The 18508-nt window shown below is 43.8% G+C and overlaps 1 protein-coding gene across 3 annotated transcripts in view; it reads right to left on the reverse strand.

The window, feature by feature from the left end:
- The window catches only part of OSBPL3 (oxysterol binding protein like 3), a 1742686-nt gene that overhangs the window by 1523563 nt on the left and 200615 nt on the right, over positions 1 to 18508 (reverse strand). For all 3 annotated transcript variants that reach the window (XM_069648200.1, XM_069648199.1, XM_069648201.1), the window contains one exon: positions 15573 to 15664. The gene's annotated coding sequence lies outside the window, so the exon portion shown is untranslated. The remainder of the gene's footprint in view (positions 1 to 15572; positions 15665 to 18508) is intronic.

Raw genomic sequence — 18508 nt, forward strand, 5'->3', positions numbered from 1 at the left:
GAAATTTAACCAACCCCACCCATTAGCCTTGCAAAGGGTGGTGTTCAGCCCTGTGCTATCACTATAGGCGATTTTGGGAGATTGACTATATTGCGATTGTTGGTTCCAGCCCCACAACAGTTGATGGGCTGAAATTATGGTCAGAGGTTGGCATACCAGTCAGGAGTGTACTGGCGATAGTGACATTTGACCAACATGACCCCTTCACCCTGCACAGTGGTTGAGTGGGGTCCGGCACTGTGCTATCACTATAAGTAATTTCCTGAGATTAGCGGTTTTCCGATTTTTCAAAAATAGGAAGTTATATAAACAAAAAATGTAAAAAATCAATTAACGCGCTCAATACCAACGAGTGGTTTCCAAGCACGGGATTGGGATTCAACTCTGTGTTGCGCTGCATTGTCTTGCTAACAAGACAAACGTAATGCCCCTGAGCCATCCTTCCCCCTCACAAATTATGACACAATAAAACATACACAAGCCTATAGCAGATCCCCATGTGCATGTCAGCTACATACATGTGCAATGCTGGGTGTACCGCTAGTAAAAAACTAAAATGTCAATTCTGGGATGAAAATTTAAAAAAAGAAGTCTAAAAGGGCCACCTTCCTAGTGGTCCTTTAGACTTAGTCTATAATTAGCAGTAGGAAAACCTCCCAAAGCCTTCACAGCCCTTAAAAACTAAACACTGTTTTAACAGATGATAATATAAATCTTGAGGACCGCCTTTTGGCCCATGCCATACACTTGGCTGCCCCCACAAACCATGCTCCTATGTCCTCTACTGCTGGGTGGGGGCCCACACACACCCACCCACTTATTCGCCCAGTAAAAAAGACCATTTCTGTAGTTCCAAGAATGACCATGGACCCATAGTCCTCTCCATAGGCATATTTCACACATACATCTCCAAGGAACACATTGCCTGTGGGGTTTAAGCACCCAAACATGTGTCTGAAGATACCCAAAAAGTAATAGAAGGTTCATAATATGTGTCGGTTACTGGATGAATATCAAACCATAGTCTTTGCTAAGTGTGGACTACACCAGATTACCCAGAGATACATTTATGCTGCGCTACCATTCTATTTCAGAGTACACAGCAGGACACAGGATTTGTAGGAGATGAGAAAAGGATTACTAAAGTTTACACAATCTTCTACTCCTGCTAGGGCAGAGTTGAACATTTCCAGGAGCAGGGAGCCATTTGGCTCCTGGTATAAGCTTAGGAGATCCTGCTTATCTTGACATCAACAGCTTCCTGGACCTACACTTGGCTCCCTGGGCCAACTGGTGCCATACAGACAGACCTCTGTGTGTTTGGAAAGTGCATTCATGAGTATTCGGAAGACATTTAAAACGTATGCGTCATATATGATGGACACAAATGTATAGTTTGCATTGCACGTGGGTGGCAAATATGTGACATGCAATATAGTAGCTCCTGGTTGCTCAGAAATAGTTCATGCTTACTGTGAGATGGCAAAATACCCAGGAGCTGCCTTTAGCTCCTGCTAATGATCAATTCAATTCTAATCGAATCCTTATTTCACTTCCTGCCACGGACTAGAACAAACGTACACAACACAAAAACAATGATCCTTCACTCACCGAGGGGCTGCAATCATCCACATGCCCAAGAAACATTGACTCAATACTAGTCCAAAAAGTGTTCGAAATGTTTATTTTATGCCATCGTGACAGGAACTGAATTCCAACATGTTTTTTTTTTTTTAAACTGGCACATTTAACAAAAATCGCATCTCAAACGTAAATGAAATACGATCCAGCAGAGGGCAGCGCCAGCAAAAGTATAAAAGTAATTAAAAATATTAATCAGGAAGCACAATACATGGTATCGAAAGGCCACCATGCCAACCTTCTTGGTTAATGCTAAATCATGCATTCTAATTGGTCCTCCACTGTCTTTGCTTTGATGCAATGATTATTCCCTGTGCAAGTCAAATAAATAAAAAATAAAAAAGTCGTTTAGTGATTGTGTTCCCCATTGCCAGTAGGATGGCAAATACAATGGCCCACCCTTCTTCAAACGCTGCCTATGCTACTCATGAGCATTGCAGAGCAGGAGATACTGCTGTAAAGCAGCTTGCAGCAGGCAGGCACTGGCCACAGGGTGAGGGGAAAATGAAGACTACCATGCATGCCTGTACAGTATGGCAATAACAAAGTTCAAAGATCGTATTCTGTCTCAAGCCTTACCCTTGCTTACTCCGTACTATATGACCCTGGTTCTTTACCAGCCTTTCTGTGATCAACTGTTTAGGTGGACTTTTCTTTCCTGCATGGCACATGCCTTCAAATTTATTTACAAATACCTTAAAACAAAGTTCATTCAGTGGCGCACACACAAGCTTTACAACACGACAAAGGCACACACAAAGACACACTTCTGAACTGGACATGAGCTACCAAGGTACTCCAAATAGGCAAGTGGCTTTCTTCGCCGTAACTCATTTAATATTGTAGCCATTGCATGAATTTCGGGAATATGTTAATTGAAAACATTGCATAGGCCACAGTTGTCTTATTTTTCAATTCATCACACACAGGTTTCACATGAAAAGATCCAAGTAGAGTGAGCTGGCGATTAGCAGAAGTATGATGCAGCCTTGTTGGTCTCTCCCAAACCTGCACAATCTCATTAGGGACACCCCCATTGACCCCACCACCCTCTTAATTACACACCTGCAGTCATCCCAGCATTAGGCGTTTGCAGCAACATATAGGTTTATGTATAAAGTGAAGATCTAAAAGTCTGATTGGCCAAAGTACAAAACCCACCTTGAATATCATCTCTCAATGATATGATTGGTTATTTATAACGTGCTTAATACCCAGAGATTTCTAAGGGCGGACCTGGGGATCGAACCTGTGTTGCTCCGTGTTGTCTTGCTTCCAAGGCCGAGCTATCCTCCCGAGACAATGATGCCATCAGCAGTAAGGCCAAGCAGTCCACATCTTTTCCTGGCTTCCCAAAAGACAAGATATTCTGAACTGTCCAGATGCATGTTTGTCATAATGATTCGAGCTAGAAATGCCTTGAAATGTACCCCTTGGTCATTAATAAAAGTAGGAGTTGGAATTTCAAGCGTAAGAAGCCATTAGGGTGTAAGCCTCCAACAGCAGAGCTTAGCTATACTCCTGCCAAGAGAGTAGCATTCAGCAATCTTTTGGGCACAGTCAATCTATTCCACTCACCAATTGCTCCCCTAATCTATCATCACGCCAAACCTATGCTCCTTAAGTGAGAACTGAACCAACTTGGAAAGAGTAGCCTTACTAGTGGCCCCACCATTTATCAACCAGCGGATATAATTCATAATTTTCAGGGTGAGGACAATGGACTGGGGCTTTGCTTGTGCAGGTCAGGTTACAAATGTTGTAATCAAGACAAGTTATCAAACATTATACACAAGATGAGTTTCGCTGGACTCCTCTCTGTGGGTGGGGCAAGGGGGGTGGGGCGGGTGGGGAAGAGGATACAATTTACTCGCCCATCCTGATGCTTTGTTTTTCGGAATAATTTACTGACAGGTTATTTTTCCTTTAAGACACATGTAGCACATGCGACTTGATAATGATCCAGCCGGACAAGGTTGTATGCTTGATTCAATGCAAAATTACAATGGAACGTTACAATTAAGCAGCTCAAGACTTTTAGCCAATGTACTGCGTTCCATAGGGAGTCTAACCAAATAAAGGATTAAAAATTGGGACAAACGCACATCCTTGCTTCAGGGAATTTTTGGTCATAATCCACTCAAGATCACACCCGGGTCCATGTATTGATAAGCAGTGCCACATTTATCCTCTGTAAAACATGCCCAATACCCATTCTGTTCAACATCACCCAGCAGGTTCTCGGAAGAGCAATCAAAAACTGATCAGAAATCCAGAGAATAAGTGTTTCTCTCCTCATGGATCACCAAGCAAAATAAAACAGTGCAATGCACTAGTTAAGAACATGTGATCGTTTCAGGAAGTGGAAACAATGTGAAGGGATCAATCATTTCCCTTCCAACCCCTTTCCAAGGAGCCAGAACATGCACATCAAAAGCAGTCCATTGGGAGCTTGGTTCACACTCAGGACTGACTTATAAATATGAGCTGGGCTCCCTTACAGCTCAAAGGATGTGCCGGCTCAACCGAACACGAGATACAAAAGTCTATTGCAAAGGCCTTAATATTGCGGAGGATGGATATGGTAAACATTCATAGATTCTAGGGGCATTCTCTAACTCAGAAGGATGTTACTCTATCACAACTATCGTAGAACAAAAACAAGATGGAAGGATTGGATAATGTAATGTGCAACAGGGGATCTTCCATCAAATTAGGGATTTGGGTCTCCCTTTGACTCTTCTGCCCTATATACAGTCTAAGGGATATTATTCTCAGCTCACTTTTTGCCAAAAACAAAGCCTCATGATAAAGCACCAAGCTCACGATTCAGAATTCTTCCAGGAATAAAGTGTCCAGTTAACTTCCAAGGGTATAGCGCCCAGATCCCCATCTGGGATACGAGACCCCCTCCCTGCCCCTCAACACTATAGACTCACACTAGATATTCTCACAATCTGCTTGGTCACCTTCGTGGGCAGCAGTCAAACTCCGAGCAGGGAGAACTGGCAGCACCATAAGCTATGAGACCTCAACTTTCCCAAGACCTTCATCCTTCTCATGTCATTTAGCTCATTCAGGTCTCGGCACCTTGAGGTTTTTCAGCTCCTCAAGGTATGTAAGTCAGTGCAACCTGCCAAGATCTGCTTTTGGTCTCCAAAGAAATCTCTGCATCTTGTTCCCCAACTCTTCAACTCGGAGCCTGCTTGAAGTGTCTGGCCTCCTTCCTCTGCCTGTGGGAGGTTTTAGACAGATTCCTTGGTTTGAAGTTCTCAATGTGGGCGTGGGATTGGCTGATCTTTCCTCCTCACTATGTCAGACTTTCTGATCAGTTTGGCTCTTTCAGTGAGTAACTAACTCACCTGTGGCTGTGGTATGCTCAAGGCTTAAATAACCCTGCTTGAAAATTTTGCGAAGAAGGCCCACCTCCTTACTGCAGTAGCTCTAAATGTGCTCCTGGCATCAGTAGAGGACACTGCGGCTCTATGGGCGACCATGACTCTGGTCCCCTCCACACTGGAATTTAAGAGAAATCCCACCCACATTGCTATTCACATCTCATAATGCACGAGGCTGTAGCGTTTGCAGCAAGCCCAGGCTTCGTGACCGTGATAAAGGGCATGGTTTGTTTATTATTTGTACACCGCGCCACACCCTGAGGTTTCTGGGTACTTTAAGACAATTTAGTATACATACGAGGAGGTGTTGATACAGAATGCAGTGAAAAAGGTATTAAGCACAGTACATCAGAGAAATAACAGTAGCATCAAAGGTTTCTTCCGAAAGCTGAGTATACATTTGTCAGTGAAGAGGCTGTCGGTAGTAGTATATGTTACAGGCGAGATTATATCATATCAGGCAGTGAGTGGGGTGTCCTTGGTAAAAAGCCATTATTTGGTGTTCGTCCTGAAGCTATGGACGTTACTGTCAGTACGTAGGTTAAGAGGGAGGGCATTCCAGGCTATGGCTGTGGCTGCTTGCACTGGGAAGCTGATACCTTCGGCTCTTTTTAAGTTGTAGCAAGGCGCAATGATTCAGTGGGAGTTAGCTGATCTCGTAGGTCTGGATGAGGATTTAGGGACAATTTTGTCAATCAGGTTCTTAGACGGTTTCTTACATCCCCCAAATAGAAGTGGCACATGACTTTGGTCATATGGAACTGTGGTTCCAGGGCATGATGGCTCTGCTGAGTTGGGCATGCCCTGGCTCTTAAAATCGTAGATGGCAGATGTTACTGGCCTTAAATCGGACAAGTCAATAGGCTATAGGGAAATGGGAGGACAACCTCTATAAAAGTCTTGAATATTCCATGCCTTGTAACCCTTGCCCTGGAAGGTGAAAGCAGGTGGAAGGGGGTTCTGAGGCTCCCACCTCCAAATAGCTCATTACGCTGGCCTAAAGGACATGGAAGTCAGCTTCCCAGGTCTTTAGAAGAGACATTCTACAAGTTGCCATTTTCAATATGCTTTCTTTTAAAATAATAAGAAAAGGCCTCTTTTTCCCTATGCTATGGGTTTCGCTACTGTGCTCGTCGTCGGTTCATGAAGCCCAAAAGTAAAGTCTGTCCTCGGTCCAAAATTAAACTATGCTGACCCTACCACTAAGACAAAACAACTAAAGTCCAGGAGAATGGCTTCTGTCTCCTGCATCAGCTTTTGCAGCTCAGTTCCTTTTTAATAATGAACCTTCAGTTAGTGCTTAGCTAATTTGTGCACAAGTTCGTTTAGTACATAAAGGGGATTTTCCCAGTCCTCTGGTTTCACCCTTCCCTGGTTTTGAAAGATTCCTTTGATCAAAGTTCCTCATTTTTGATTCTCGTGGTCTTTCTAAGACTCAATAAATGTCCATCTTTCTCTGGTATACTAGCACTCTTTTGGCTACTCACTTTCTTACCAATATAACGATGGTAACCCCAGTATTGGTTCTCACTCTTGGTTATGGGCTTCCCACCCTCTTGCTTATTAGCCTTCTCACTGGGATAAGTATGATGATACCAGTGATGTTTCTCGCTCTCTTGATTACTGCGAGGAGTACGATGCTCCCAGTATTGATTATTTTGATTACGGGTTCTTTCACTAGGACAAGTATGATGCCCACAACAATGATTCTTCTCTTGATTATTGGTCCTCTCACTGGGATGAGTATGATTAGTCCAGGAGTTATTCTCAATTCTCAATGCTTTTCTGGATACGCGTTGGCATATTTCTCGTTCTGTGATATCGGCACTGAGAGGAGTTCCCTCCATTGTCCCATCTCGGTCACCGCGATTTAGGAAGTCTCGCGTTCTTAACTCCGCTCCTTCAGGCAGGCTGCGGCGTCCTTTCTGCCAAGTGGTATCAGCTCAAAGAGGGACAGTGCTTGTCTGGCACCTGTTCCTCCTTGTGTCTCGCTTGTCTGGATGTCGGTGTTCTCTCCAGCATCCCTCCTGGAACTGGTTTGAGACTGCCGGATCAACCTCGCTGTCACGTTCACACTTTTATGATCCTGTTCTGGGGATTCCCCGGCCTCCTGTGGAAACCCTTTTGTTTTTGGGTCATACTCATACCTCCCATGAGCCATTACAGTACCAAGCAGATTCTTGTCTTTAGGCCTAACCTCACAGTAGCAGACAAAGATTCTTCTGGTACAGTAGTGGGTTGAGTGAATTGCATAGGGAGTTCCTCCTCAGAACCAAAGTCCTTGTCTCCATAGGGGGAGTCTCTCCCGGTGAGGTCCCCGCCTACATCAAACTCTATGGAGGGCCTCACGTAGTGGACCCACCTCTGCATCCTCACAAGGAAAGGCCTCCCCCCTGGGGAGAAGTGACTGAAACCCTCAATTTGTCACAACAGGCAATAGTCATTAACCACTCAAAGTCCTGAAATGGTGTACATATGCCTAACCTCACTGGGTAGTGTCTAAGCAGGGTAGATGGATTTAGAAGGTGAAGTCTCACAATCGCTGGCACAGTTATGGGACAATTGTGTAGTCTAAAACTTTCGCCAGACTTTTGTGGCCCATTATACAACCTCAAGAGTTTCACCATTTAACAGAGCATATCTGGATAATTTGAAGCAACATATTCCACCATTTATTGGGCTTTCATCTTCCAAAAGGGACAGATATTGTTTGAGCCACTACAAAAATAGCAATGCATTGGTACTACATGCATGACTTTCTCGTTTAGTAACACCCTACATGATGTATGCATTTTTATCAGTTTATCTTGGATGGTTGTACCTTTCTTTTGCCACAGTCTAGGAAAGGCCTTAACCCTACAATTGGCTGACCAATAAAGAGTGTTAAACAAAGAGGACTACACGTTGTTGAAAATTGGACCGTTGTAGCCCTTTCATTTCCACACTATTTGCTCCAAGACATGTGCAAATGGATTCTATACACAGCATGTGCGCATATAAAATTATTCTTCAGGTGCTCCAATTGATTCAGCAGCACCTGTGGACTGCTTTGGCTTTTACAGAGATAGTCCAGTTACGCCTCTTCTATGGCAGGAGTATGCAACCTGCAGCTCTCCAGAGATTTTGGACTGAGACTCACATATTCCCTCACCGTTGATGAAGTTGAGAGCAGATGGTAGCTGAAGTCTAACACATATGGGGAGCCACATGTTGCAGACCCTGTTCCTTGGAGTCCCCACCCTAGACACCTCATTGGTAATGTTCAGAGGCAGGTGGTTTGAGGCCTGTGTTACTAGACGGCAAATGATCACTACCTACCATTGGCTCTCTCCTAAAGTGCTATGTTCATAAACGTTTAATTGACATAAAAGAATAGAAAATGGTTGCGTTTTGTACAGCTCTGCTAATCCAAGTCCAGGCTGCAGGGTCACCACCCGGACATCTTCCACTTACCACTCTGAGTAGATGCTTTGACAACTCGATATTTTTAGAGATGCTCTACTAGAGAATTGACTCGCAGGTGAAACGCAGCCGGGTCCAAATACCAATATCCTTCTCTTTTTCAGATTACAAGTGTATGTGTGCATTAAAGTTCACGGTTGAAAAAACAAGTCGATTCATTTTCTTTTCCTCTGCTGCAGTAGAAAGAACCTCCTGGCTGCACATTATTTCGAAATTTCTCTTGCTTTATTATCCAAGGTCCTGTGTTGCCTGAAGGGTCCCATAGAACACATTTCTCATGATTACTGGTGAAGAATGTAAGACTTCCTTTAAGGCCCGATTTGCCATTAAAACATATACTGTAATTGCCTTTAAACATGCACCCCTGGTTTTTCAGCCACATATGGATTCCGGCTTCATTGACTTGTTGAGAATATCAGTCTGGGTGTAGTCAGACTATAGTCTTGCCTTTTCCCCTTTGTTGTTGGAGCATGATAGAAGCCTTATAGAAGCAGCCCAGTTAGCTAAGGTACACCTCTAGGCCAAAGGCTTGCTTCTCCAAGAACAAATGGAATTGATGGGGTATATCTTGAACATTCAAAGCATACCTGTGGGTACAGGCCATTTTGCCATGAAGGCGTCCACAAGATGCAGATGTTTCTGGGGTTTCCCCAACTATTACACAACAGTAGACTGTTTGTTATGCCCACCTGTCCATCTAAATCTAATGTTTGCTATGAAAAGACATTGCGTTGATTTGCGATGCCAATGCAGAAAGAGCTTTACAAATGCTGAAAAAAGCATTCACCTCTGCCCCCAAACTGGAACAACCACACAATAGGAAGCCATTCATTCCGAAGCCAACCAGGCTGTAGTAGCAGTGCCGTTACAAAGTAATGCTAAGGATAGAGTGGCACATTCCTTCGCCTACTAATACTGAAAGCAGATCCTTTGTGAACAATCATTTTGTACATGGCATTACTTGCAATCAAAACTGCATTGGAAGAATGGAGACATCAACTACAAGGCGTTATATGATGGCATGTGGGTATCTTTAAAACAAATATATATTTAGTAGGAAACGTTCACTGCTTTGCAGCTTGGACAGAAAAACCCCTGCCCTCTTTGCCAACTATTTGAAAGTTTGAAAAATCCTGTTGCTCGACTTCTGTGGTTATTGAGGGAATTTAAATTGTTGCATGGTTGGCACTTGGCAGGCCTTTACACTTTTCATTAGGGGTTCGAAAACATGCTCCGATATACCAGTAACCAGTTAAAGACTCAGATTGAAGGAGATAAACCCTCTCTGCTCCTAGTTAGGCCGCATTTTGGATGTGTTGGAATCTCTGAATTACGTGAACTGACAGCCCAAGGGACATACTGTTCCCATAGCCTAGCCAAAAGGGTCACTCCGGGTGAAATCAAGAAACAGAAAACATTGTTAAATAGTCTAAGTGAAAAAAAGAGGAGTGCAACGGCATTAATCTGCAGTGCTGAGGGAAGCCAACAAGCAAACGCTCAGTTCAGGCTTACGTTGCAGAAACTAAACAGGAGAAGGCTCATCAGAATACATCTGCGAAGACTGATGCATTAAGCCTCAATCAGTACCACAACCTCTAAATGAAAATATTTGTTTTAAAGGGATAAAAAAAAAGACAGGCGATACTAAATCCACACCCGGTTGTAACACCAGGCTTGGCCGTCAAGGTTGCATGAAAAGGAGATCCATTTTCAGATTCCCCATAAATTGCAGTGGGTGGAGAGGATATTGGGGGACAGAACCACAATGCAACACTAGAGGTCTGTCCAAGAGGTTAGAGTACATGCTTGGATAGCTAATTTGATGACTGTATTGAGGATGTCCAGCAGCAGCAGAAATTAGTTGTAGGGAATACGGTACAACCATTCTTGCATAACAAGGCATAAAGTTGAATATCACTGTCGTAAAGATTGCTTCAAGGATAGAAGATATGCATTATAAAAGTGACCAGAATGGGGTAAATTGATGCAACACCATGAGGCTCTGAAAAGAAAAGCACAGAATTGGTTGTTCTATCGTATGTTAAATCTGAAGCAGGAAGGGGAGGTCAGGATATGTACAGTTGGATAATGTAGAAAGAAGGATACATAATGTTCAGCCAATTGAAAAATGTAGGTCAATAGCCACAATATTACTATTCCCACTGAAAGATAGCAGGCTTCGTGAATGGGCATGGAGATGCTCTTTTTGTATTCGGAACAGATCGCTCTCACATCACCAGAAATATTGTTGACTGGCCCCCACAGCGTATCTGGTCAGCATTTCATGTAGCTGATTTTTTAAGAATCTCAGTCAAAATATGGATCTAAAAGTCACTGTCGTGAAGCCCAGTCCTAGTGTGTCCAAGTGACTATATGGTTGCCTTGCTGTATCCAGACTGCAACATTGCTGCCTTAGACCCAATCGGTCTCGAGTTTCTGAAATCACTTTTCTTCCAGCACTGTAGTGAATTTAGACCACAAGTAAAGTGCTTATCTGCAGCACTCTGAACTGTTTTATTCAAAGCTGTTCTGCCTGGATTATTCAATGCGATTCTGCCTGGATAATAGGTCCCTTCATGTATGATCCTGCCAAATGCACGGAAATCTTCTCTGCCTTGCAAGTCTGACATTGGATATTTGGTACTAAGATGCGCTACTGCCTAAATAGGGTACTTTGCCACCCAAATGACTTTCAAGGTATGGAATCAGTATGCTGCGGCAGTTTAGCACTTCCCTATTAAATCAATGAGCAAGCACACCAAGATCCATGCACATAAACTTCTCACCATTTCCACACCAGGAAGGTGTCACTCATTTACTAACAGTCTGGAGCTAGTATTACACCTATAAATACAGATTTCATAAAGCTGAACATCCTACCTTGTATTTATCGAAAGTAACCAGACTGCCCTGTAAGCCTGTCAAAACTGCTCTTTTCTACAGTTACCAGTATGCACTTTCCAGGTCCTTCATGTATAGAGGTTTCGAAACGTTGCATCATGTCCTCTTAATCTCAACTTTTTTGATTCCAGTGTGCATAGAATTCCAGGCCAGGCCAGGCCTGGTGCCACCAGTCCAGGAGAGTATGCATATTTAAGCAATAATTTCCGAGCCAGGGGAGCATTACTGAGTCAGGTAATTCCCTGGGACCCATAGGTACAGGCCCGAGAGTACTGAGGGCCTTAACCAAGGCACCGCGGCATTACCTGACTCGGTAATGCTCCCCCCGGCTCGGGGATTATTGCTATTAGTACCCCAGCCCATTGGATCAGGGTACTAAAAGCTTGATTTCTTCCATTCCGAAACGCTCCGGCGTTTTGGAAAGGAAGAAAAAAAAAAAAGGAAAATATGACCGCTGTGGAAGGAAAAACAGTCAGTTTTCCCTTTCCATGGTGGACATTGAAAATAATTAAAAAAAGTAAACACCAAAATGTCCACCATGGAAAGGGAGCAGGGATGTAGTCCCTTCTTCCTTTCCATGGCGGCCTGTCGCAGATCGGGAGAGGACGGGTTGGAAACAGAAGTGATTCCAGCGTGCCCTCTCCCGATGAAAAGCAAAAAAGCACGTAAAGGGAGGCAAGGGGGTAGGGTAGGGAAATGTGTAGAGGGAGCACTTACCTGAATCCCCGGCAGGGAAGATGGCGGCCTCCAGCCGTGAGGATGCTGAGAACAGGGGGGGGGGGGGAATTACCATGTAGTAATTCCTCTGTTGTGAGCCTCCTCATTGGCTGGGAGGCTGCCACCACCCCTCCTGCCAGGTACTAATTTACATAACACCTTCTTTGACATGGAGTGATGCATGTAGCTCGACTTCTGAAAGCCGAACATAAATCGAGGAAGAATTCAGCCACTGCCTCCAGGATAGGTAACAAGTCCAGCTTGCCTCCTTGAGCAGCAATTACTGTACAGTAGGTTTAATGGGTAGAATCTTCATTTTACCCACTAAGCAGTATATGTAACTCAGGAAAGGTTACTCTTGGTACAAAACTAATGCATTATCACTGGTTCATTCCTCTTTGAATGTCAACGGAGTCCAACAAGAACTGCTTAGTCGCACAGACTATAACCATTACTGAAGTCATTCTGAGCATGGAAGCATGCTTGGCAAAAGGAAAAAAGCGGACACGAGGTATCTCTAGGTCTAGGGTAACACCATCTATCCATTTTACTTAACTAGCCACATTGTTTGACCAGGAGCCATTACTCTTTTAATGTGGACTGAGAGCACTCTTCAAAACTATATTTGTATGGGCGATCAATAGTGCTCTATAACCCATTAGCTCAAGGGACAAATGAGATTTGTGATATATGATATGGCATTTGTAACGCGCCTATACACAAGTGTTTCAAGGCGCGACGAGGCAGGGAGGGGGGGAACAAGGGGAAGACAGACAGCGATCCTACTAGGCCAGGTGATATTCAGACCGCGCAAGTGCAGGGGTAGGTGAAGGGAAAAATGCAAGGGGAGGGGCAGGGGGGGGGAAGTGCAGTACAAAGTAAGTAGCATAAAATAAATAAATAGGGCCAGCTGGTGGCAAGTGCAAGGTAAGTGCAGACAAGTGCTGGGAAGGGGGGGCTGTGGGGATACAGAGACAGTCCCGCAGTGCAGGGGTTGCCAGGGAGGCAGTGCAAGTGGAGAGTGGCCGGGCCCCGGACCGAGGTCGGTGAGAGTGGCCCAGTTGCAGATTCAGTGCAGTTTCAATGAATAATTTAGCAGGGGAGCGGGAGAGAGAAAGCAGAAGCAAAGAGGAAGGTTTTGAGGTGCTTCCAGAACCGGAGATGGTTCTCCTCAAGTTTCAGGGAGGCAGGAAGGCTGTTCCAGAGGGAGGCCCCTGCCGCGGAGAGAGATCTACCCCCAGCTCGTTGCTTCGAGAAGCGGCTGAGCCTGAGGGAGTTGGAGATGGATGAGCGAAGGGCTCGGGAAGGAAGATATTTAGGAAGAGAGAGTTGAAGGTATTTAGGCCCCAGGCCCCAGAAGGCCTTGTCGACAATGCAGAGGGTTTTGAACTTAATCCTCACAGCCACTGGGAGCCAGTGTAGAGATTTCAGTCCTGGAGAGATACGGTACCAGGGCTTGAGGCCAAGGACAAGTCTCGCAGGTCTGTTCTGGATGAGTTGCAGAGGGCGGAGAGTGGAGGCAGGCAGATTAAGATAGAGACCTGCATTATACATTCAAAGATGGATCCATAAGTAGCTTGTTCAAACCATTGTAAATACTGTGCCATCTTCCAGGACCCGTACATATATAAAGTTCTTTGCCTGTGAAGGCAGCATCTTGTGCCGGGTATTCAATGATAATCTACTGTATGTGTGCTGCGAGCAAAAGAGTCCAAACTGACATTCTTCTGGGAATGGCAAAACCTCTGTAGGCTGTTATGGTCCTGATAAGTTACTGCAGTGGGGCTTTGGGGGTGGAGGGTAATAGATTGGTCGAGGAGGAGAAACATTTTGGAAATATCATCTTGCAACAGAAAATGGAAAGGAAAAGTAAAAAGGATGAATTGGTTGTGAGAACATGGAGATTTTCAAGATTTGTCCAATCATAAAGATTGGTGGGAACTCAAACAGTAGTGGACAATGGGTACGCGTGCACTAGCAGAAGACTGGCAAGTGTTTTTCCTCATCATTGCAGCTTTTAAACTTCTTACCAGAAACAATACCCACTCTGCAGTTTTCAGATACTACAGAGTTTAATATACTAGTTTGCCAAATGCCTAGAGACACATCCAACGTATGGAAGAGCCACAAACATACAATTTGGCCAATGGATAATTTTCACTGCAACTACCTGATCAGCCTCAAAGCAGCATACCCGAAATATATACACCTAGTTCAATGGCATGGGCAAGGTTTCTGTAGTTGGAAAGCAAAATATTCACATGTACAAATATTTAATGTTTCACGGGTAAAGACGTACCGAGGATGAAGAAACTGTACAGATTAAGCTATCTTAAACAAGCAATATTCAACTTTTTTTTTCTCTTAGACCCCAAACACTAAAATTCCCATTCAATTTTCAGTTAATTATTTGAAGAATAATATCAGTGGCAACTGTCCAAGACCCTACTTTTGCCCAATTAACCTTTTCCCCTAAAAACAGTAGGGCATCCAACCACGCCGATTGTGCTGAAGACTTAATGATTGAGAAGCAGCTCCGGTTCCAGCTTCCAGAGTTCACAGCCCTGACTGCAGGCTGCAAGCACTCTGGGAGCAGGTCAAATGTCTTGTGCGGCATGTTTGACGTTCCACTGCCTACTGGTGCCCAGCATTCAATACGGCCAAGTACTTGATTAGTGATCTTAATTCCACAACATTAGTATTGAATACTAGGGGGACTAAGATAACCTCATACAAGGATTTCTACAGTATTATTATTACAAGTGGTTTCTTTTACTAAGGACGTGCAGAACGTTAACCAGTGAATTGAATGGCATGAACTAAAACCAACATATGATTATGAATTTTGTTACAAATACTGTGCAACTCAAATTCAGCATGCAATAAACGAATATAATTTAACATGAGATGTTGTAACAGTCAAGCTAAGTGAGCTATTGCGTGCATGTGCCTGAATGAATGAGAGACAGAATGGTGGGAGTCACGTTGTTAGTGCAAAACTTATTTGCATGTCAATATACAGAAACTCTGCCAAAATCACAGACATGGAATACTGTTGGCCCAAAACAACCCTCTGCCCATCTAAACCTTCTTTCCGGTGGTCCTTGCTCCACCTGCCCATCCACTTAAAAATTATTCTAACCTACCTATTCCTTTGGGGGTCACTGTGGCCAGCATCACTACTACTACTACTACAGATGCATCAGCTCTTCTGTGGGTGGTAGGGTATGTGCTTCCTCCATGAAGAGGACTGCAGAAGGACTACACTGGACTGTGACATGACCTGGGGAAGATGGAGATCTCGGGATATGCTCATACTTGGACCCCTTTGTCTTGAAGTTAAGATGTTCAATTTATTGATGACAATCACAATCAAATGAAGCTATTTTTGGAAACCAATGAAGGCTGGTTTATATCCCAGTTTGCTTCTTTTAAATTAAAGACACTGCTTACCTAAATCCATGTAAAGGGTTTCACATTTCATCCAAACCCCCGCTATTTTGTTTGAAGATTGTCATCCCCAAGAACAGCAGTTATTTATTTCCCTGAAAAGAAAACAAAAAGGTTAGTCCTTCGAGATTATTTTTGATGGTTTTTGCTACTGCACAAAATACAAATTCTGGTCATTCCTTACCAATATTGTTCACAGAAAGCCCCCAGCTGTGCTAAAATATTTGCTAACACTTAGACACTACGCTGAGCTATACTTTCGCCAATTTTCTGAATAAGCACTGATGAGTCTCTCAATGAAGCACACATAGCTAGCAAAAATGTCCTTTGATGTACCTCATTATGGACAGAAACTGGGTTAAGTTTTAAGTCCAACATGAGACAGACTTAAAAAAATAAAATCAGTAGATCAGATCAATTGAATATCGCGTTTGTACCGATCAGATCCAGGTACTGCAGAAAGTGGGGGCACTGAATGTCCAAATGTGCTTTATTCATTGATTTTTATTCCACAAACCTTGGTCATTCTGTATTTTCCCGTCATGGTTGGCCAAAACCACTACAATAGGCAAAGGAAATGGAACTGTGCCAAGTGCAGATGTATTTGCACTTTCAGAAACTGCAGAACTGAAGTACACACATCAAGGCAGCTCTGTAGCTTGGACTATAGTAAAGGACTAGCATTTCGCGGCTCAGTGTTGGGAATGTGTTAGTAACGGTCCTCTGCACATGGAGCTCTCCACAGATATGGTTAACATTGTCAGCGATTCCCTAAAATAGGAGAGAATCCAACCAGGTTCCAAGAAGCATTTCATGTGAGAATACATTGTTGTAAACCATTCTAAACGGACTTGCACTGATCTAAAACCAATATTCACAGCCTCAATCACCCCCCCCCCTACTTTTACACAAATTCCATAGACCTCAACTGTTATACTAAAACATGTGTACTTACTATGCTGGAGATATGCCCTAAGAAAACCGATTGTACTAAGATTAATGCATGCAAACTGAACTAAGAAGAAAATCCAGTCGATTAATGGGAAAGGCTAAAACACTGTTTTGACAAGTATTCTGGAATGGCCCATAAAACTGAGCAAGCGCAACAAGCTGTTGTGTCCGCAGTTAGTAATGGGACGGTAGCCCAAGCTCGCTGATTATATCAAAAGTGTATCAATAGTTTGGGAAGGAAAGAACTTAATACGTTTCATTGGCCTCCAATCATTTCTATGAAACGGCGCAGAGTCAGAGAGAAGCTACAGCTGAAACTGGTGGCTTTAGAGCTTTAGCAATTACAACCCCTCAAGGAAGGACCAGACTCTGGGCAGGACCAGGATAAAGTGGGAGGAGAAGTGGCAGGGGAAGGTATACGTTTGTCGATTCCAATCCAAGCGGGCCCCTAATAGACAACCACCCGTTCCCAATCAACAGTGATCAGTGCAATTGTGTTAAGGAATTTGGCCACCGGAAGTCCAGATGCCATATTTGGCCAGCACAGACAGCCGCAGTCTTTTCTTCAGCCTCCACCCCCAATTTACTTTGACACCCAATAGGACCACCAAGGACCAGCAACATCATTGCCCAACTAATTCCACTTGTGAGCTCTGCCTGGTATGTAGAACATTCTACTAGTGTTAGAAATGTATCTTGTCTACTAGACAACAGAGAGTCCCAGACACTAAAGGCTTTGGAATTTCCATGGGCCCAATATTCTGATGAAATTATAAATGCAGTCAGTGTTGGAGGTCAGGCTATGGCTCACCCTCCTTCTCTAACTTTGCAAATGGTTTTATGTCCTATCTTTAAACACCATACGTTCCCCAAGTAGTCCTTTTGCACCTGTAAACCTTTTGGGACTAGCTCTGTGTAAAATGGTTGGCAGTACCTATACATAAAGGAATTGGAATTTTTGGCTGGATTGCAGGGCCCATCTGGCCTGATGGACAAGCCACAGAACAGCCTACCTGGTTACAAAAGGGACGGTTGAACCTTGTTTCCCAAAATTAGGATCCTCTCATGCAAATGAGGTACACATACTCAATATAGAACATGTGTACATTACCCTGAACCCAGCCAAACCGCTCAAAGAAGCAGAAGACACTGTTAAGCGGTTTGAGTCACTTTAACATTGTATCAACCTCAAGCCCTTGCAATATCCCAATTTTGCCCATTAAAAAACAGATGAAGAGACTTATTTTTTTCAAGACTTCTGTGCTGTGAATTAAATGGTTAAGCCCGCCTTTCCTCTTATTCGGAATTCTGCATGCTAGTGGCATAACCCATTTCACAGTAGAAGATCTGTGTTAAGACTTCTTCCTGGTACCAGTACACCCCGACAGTCAATATTCATTTACCTTCATCTATATATGTTATGTTATTTTGCATGTCTGCCCCATGCATGCACTCCTGTCTGCCACACGCATGCACTCCTTTCTGCCACTCGCACTCCTGTCTGCCACATTTATTCCAATCCGTTTTGTGTATTCTAAGTTGTTTTATGCACTCCGTCCACAAATTTCGCCCCCAACATCTTCATAATTCATCCGTTCCGCCCACCTATTTCACACGTCTCATCCACATACGGCATGCGATCCATCCATATATGGCACCCGTTCTATCCACATATGTCAGCCGTTCCATCAGCGTACGTCATCCGTTCCATCCACGTCCAGCACCCGTTACATACATATATGTGATCAATTCCATTCACGTAGATCATTTGTTTTATCCTTATAGAATCCATCTACATACTTTACCTGTTCCGTCCGGTCTACGCATTCAGGAGCTCTATGCACTTATCCATTCTACGCGCTCATCAATACGGCATGCAATCTGCGCTCATTCGTTCTATGTACTCATCCGCTCTATGCAACCCGTCCATTCCACTCAAGGCACTCATCCCCTCTGAGCACTCACCCCCTCTGAGCACCCCTCTTTTT

Source organism: Ambystoma mexicanum, chromosome 2q (genome assembly GCF_040938575.1).
Source record: "Ambystoma mexicanum isolate Mex_15411 chromosome 2q, UKY_AmexF1_1, whole genome shotgun sequence".
NCBI lineage: Eukaryota > Metazoa > Chordata > Amphibia > Caudata > Ambystomatidae > Ambystoma > Ambystoma mexicanum.